Consider the following 4,891-nt stretch of genomic DNA (forward strand, 5'->3'; position numbering starts at 1 on the left):
CGAACCCACGGAGCCTGGAGCTGCAGCCTCGGCCCCGCCCCTCGGGGTGAGGGACTTCGCTCCGCCACCGCCTGTTTCAAGCAGACCTCGTCTGAGTGCTGGGATCGCAGGCCCGTCAACCAGGCCCAGCTGTTGCTGCTGCCACTTTTTTTCCTTTTTTTTCTGGTGCCCGGGTTTGAACCCAGGGCCTCCATACGGAGGTGAGTCTCCAACGTCTTTTTTAAATTTTGAGACGGAGTCTCACTAAGTCGCTCAATCGCTCAGGCTGGGCTCCAGTTGCCCGTCTGTCCACCTTGTCCCGTCAGAGCGCTGAGATCAGAGATGCACCACCGCCTCACCGTCAGTAATTACAATTTTGACACAGGGTCTTGCTAAACTGCCAGACAGGACTCTGACTTTCCATCCTCCTCAGCCTTCCTCAGTACCAGGACAGGCATGCCTCACCGTGCCCCCTCTTTTCACTTGGAGGCAGGGCCTTGATGAACTGCCCAGGCGCGCCTGGGATTAGTGGCCCTTCTGTGCAGCCTCCCGAGTAGGTGGGGTGACAGGCGGGTCCCCCTACGTCCTGCTCCATCCCGATTCCAGTCTCTGCAACTGTAAATCGGTTCGTGTCAGGAATGGAGTCGCAGAGCAAAGGAAGAGGCCAGGAGAGTTTTATTGGAAGGAATAAGATGAGGGCCGGGGATTTAGCTCAGTGGTGCCGCAGCCTGCTTCACAAGGGCAAGGACCTGAGTTCGATCCCAGTACCAAAAAGAAAAAGAAAAAAGACTAGCTCCCGCATTTCCTGGAGGGAAACCCTGATGGGTGTTACCGCCACCCCCACCCAGGGCTACAGAGTGCGCGGGCACTGCCCAGTGGTTCAGTGGCCACGGAGACAGCTGCCTCGATTCAGTATGACCAACTGGAACTTGGGCTTCTAACCCACTTCTTCAGCATGTAGGGTTTAAAGCAGACTGGTATTTTAGAGGCGGGGGGAACCTAGTTATTTTATTATTTATTTTATTGAGTTTATTGGTACTTTTTAAGTATATAACACAGTTACATTCATCATTGGGATCTTGTACCTTTACATCTAGTTATTTTATTTTAATTTCTTGGTACTGGGGATTGAACTTGGGTCCTTGCACTTGGGAGGTAGGCAGTGAAACCACTGAGCTAAATCCCTGACCCAAAACCTACTTATTTTAAATTCCTCAGAACTCAGGAGCTTTGTAGGGAGGGGCCACACTTCCCTTTAGTGGGGTGGGGCTGCATTCCACATGGCCTGAGGGAGTTCATTCTTGGTCCAAAGTCCTAGTTCACTGTCCATTTATCATATGGCTGGTCACCTGACTGTCTCAGTTCCTTCCCCTGGCTAGCTGCCTTACTCAGAAGCTAACTAAATAATTATTCTTTACATCTCTTCTGAGAATGTTGACACCGTTTATTTTTGTATTGATAATAAGGCACATTTATTTTTGTTTTTTGTTTTGTTTTTGAGACAGGGTCTCACTAGTTGAGACTGACCTGGAACTCACTATGTACCCCAGGCTGGTCTCACACTCACAGCGATCCTCCTGCCTCAGCCTCCTGAGTGCTGGGATTACAGGCCTGCGCCATCATGCCTGGCAAGGTACATTTAATTTTAGGGGTAAACCCCTTAAGAACAGGGACCCTGCTATATAGTACTAATGGAATCAACCTCATTTTGTTAAAAGATCTGTACAAAATAATAGCTAAAATTTGCAAAACAAGGTGAGAGACAAATTGGAAAGGAAAACAAAGTTCCTATTCCTCAAAATAGTGTATATCATGGTGTAATAAAGGAGATAGTATACCCACCCATGCCACGCAATTATGTTTGGAGCAAGATACTCAGCAATTTACAGTATGTGATAAGGAGGGTGACAGGGAGCATTCTGTGTTTGTAATGAGTAAGAAATGTCTCTGTATTTAAGGAACTTAAAACATTGCATAACAGCTAACCCTAATGTGAGACAGAACATTTTTGTGTACTCTGTGAGGCAGCAATAACTTAATATTGGGCTGAAAGCTGAGCGTGGTGATGCATGTCTGTAATTCTACCACACTGGGAGGCTGAGGCAGGAGGATTGCTAGTTTAAACCCAGTTTGATGAATTTAGTGACATTTTTAAAAGGCTGAGGCTGTAGCTCTGTGGGAAGGCCCTGGTTTCAATCTCCAGAAAGAAAAATAATAAATTTAAAAGACATTAAAATAATAACCAACCAAGAGTGGTGGCTGCCTGTAACCCCAGCACTTGGAGATTGAAGCAGAAGGGTCTTCACAGGCTGGAAGCCAGCCTGAGCTACGTAGCAAGACCCTGTCTCAAAATAATAGCCATAAAGAAGTTGACAGATGAAAATAATATGCTTGATGCCAAAAGCAGATGTATGAGCAGAATGCGTGATCCCTCAGAGAAGAAAAGCGACCCTGAGGTAGGCACTGCAGTTACAGGGAGGCTCAGCGGGAGAGAAAACAAAGAGCTCTGAACGAACCTGTGCAGCGAACACAGCCCGGACAGCAGAAGGCGGTTGCGGAAGGGGCAGTGGTAAAAATGCAGAGGGGCTGCCTGAGGACATCGGCTTTCACATCAAACCTTCCCAGTCCTGCCTTTCAGCAGCCCAGAGTCTGGGCACATGATTCGGTCTCAGAATGTGTTTGTTCCTCTGTAAAGTGAGACTTCTTACTTCATGAGGCCTTAACAATCTAAGACGGCAGTTCACGAAGTGGTCCATAGACTGCTTTGGTTCCCAAAACCTTTTCAGGGGGCCCTTAAAATAAAAAATATTTTTATTTTAAAATTTTACTTAGTTTTTTTTGTTTTTGTTTTGTACCAGGGGTAGAACTCAACCACTGAGCTAAATCCCTGGCCCTAGTTAGTATTTGTTTGTTTGTTTGAGGCAGGGTCTCACTACGTAGTTGAGACTAACCTGGAATTCACTATGTAGTCCAGGCTGGTCTCGAATTCACAGTGATCCTCCTGCCTCAGCCTCCCTAGTGCTGGTACTACAGGTGTATGCCACCACGCCTGGCTCCTAGTTAGTATTTTTGACACAAGGTCTGGCTAATGTAGTTCAGGCTAGCCTTGAACTTAAAGTGATCTTCCTGTCTCAGTCTCCAGACCCCTGGGTTACAGGTGTGCACCACCATGCCCAACTCTCATATGTATTTTTATGTTACAAGGATATTTACATTGACTTCTGTGCTGATCGTGCAGAAGCACTGGGTGTGAAATGGCTGACAACTTGGCACAAATCAAGGCAGCAGCCCATGCGTGCCTTGTTTTCTACCAACACACATTTGTAGTAAAAAAGATGTTTCACTTAGGAATGACCAAACTTGATTTCATTAGTCTCAACCCTTGACTATGTGGCTTTTTAATAGTCTTTTGTTTGTTTGTTTTTGTTTTTTGAAACAGAGTCTTGCTATGTAGCCTATGCTGGCCTCCTGTCTCAACCTCCCAAGTGCTGGGATTACAGGCATGTGCCACCATGCCTGGCACAGCCTACCTTTAAAAAAAATTGGAAAAGCCGGGTGTGATGGTGCATGCCTGTAATCCCAGCACTCGGGAGGCTGAGGCAGGAGGATCGCTGTGAGTTCAAGACCAGCCTGAGCTACATAGTGAGTTCCAGGTCAGTCTCCACTACATAGTGAGACCCTGTCTCAAAAAACCAAAAAATAAATAATTAAAATTTTTTTAAAAAATTGGAAATCTGCACATCTCTGGATTTCTTCTCCCTAGGAGTGAGGGAAAAATAAGACATGGGCTTTTGACTAAAACAAGGGCACTTTAATAAAATAGGGCAGAGCATTTAAAAAACAACTGAAGGCAGGGACCCAAGTTTGATCTCCGATACCAAAAACAACTGAAGAATATCTCATTGTGGTCCTTCTGAATTAAATGTTAAAATGTATCCAGCAGCCCCAATATGGTAATACGCGCTATAGTCCCAGCACTCAAGAAGCTGAGGCAGGAGGATCACTGTGCATCTGAGGCCAGCCTGAACTGCATCGTAAGACCTTGTCTCAAACAAAACAAAACAAAACAAAACAAAAAAAGGGAAATAAGAAAAAGACCTAGATTTGAGATTCTCAAGGCAGAATCAGCAGATGTGATACTCAGTGGACAATGTGACATAACAAAGGGACCTACGTGACTTCCAAGGTTTCCAGACAGGGCATGCCAAGCCCCAGGTCTTACGCAGGATGAGGTTATGGCCCAACAAGGTCATCTCAAGTTGAAAAATCTATCTAGCCTCCCAAAAGTCATAGCTCAGTCCAGCCTGCCTTAAAGGTGATCAAGGACATTTGCTTTATTTTTGCTTTTGGTACCGGGGATCAAACTTGGGTCCTTGTACTTGTGAGGCAGGCACCGGAACCACTGAGCCAAATCCCCGGCCCAAAAGAGAACAAACTTCTGATAAATACAAGATGCATAGTTGTTTCTTTTTTTTTTTTTTTTTTTTCTTTTTAGTACTGAAGATCAAACTCGGTCCCCTGAACTTTCAAGGTAGGCGCCAGAACCACTGAGCTAAATCCCCGGCCCTCAGAACGTTTGCTTTAACATCTGGGTAAAATGTTCTAACACCAAACATATTTACAGTAAAGTGTTGCTTCTTATGTAATTTACTGATTTCTGTACTGAAAGTGAAAAATAGAATGCTTGGATGGGTTGGGTTTTGCACCATTGTGAAGTTGAATTGTTAAATTGAACTCTGTGTATTTGGATTTCAAGGGCAAGTTTTTTCTTGTTTTGTTGTTTGCAGCACTGGGAATTGAACTCAGGACCTTGCACTTGTGAGGCACATGCAGCACCGCTGAGCTAAATCCCTGGCGCGTGCGCTCGCTCGCGCGCGCGCGCGCGCGCGCGCTCTCTCTCTCTCTCTCTCTC

The 4,891-nt window shown here is 45.7% G+C and overlaps 1 long non-coding RNA gene across 1 annotated transcript in view; it reads left to right on the forward strand.

Moving 5' to 3' along the window:
* The first annotated feature begins 6 nt into the window (after window positions 1-6).
* Window positions 7-4,891, forward strand: part of LOC104856871 — a 16,557-nt gene continuing 11,672 nt past the window's right edge. Inside the window, exons 1-2 of the long non-coding RNA XR_778736.2 lie at window positions 7-200; window positions 4,475-4,510. This is a non-coding gene — a long non-coding RNA (uncharacterized LOC104856871). The remainder of the gene's footprint in view (window positions 201-4,474; window positions 4,511-4,891) is intronic.

Source organism: Fukomys damarensis, unplaced genomic scaffold (assembly GCF_012274545.1).
Source record: "Fukomys damarensis isolate Sample0158 unplaced genomic scaffold, DMR_v1.0_HiC HiC_scaffold_33, whole genome shotgun sequence".
NCBI classification, from domain to species: Eukaryota; Metazoa; Chordata; class Mammalia; order Rodentia; family Bathyergidae; genus Fukomys; species Fukomys damarensis.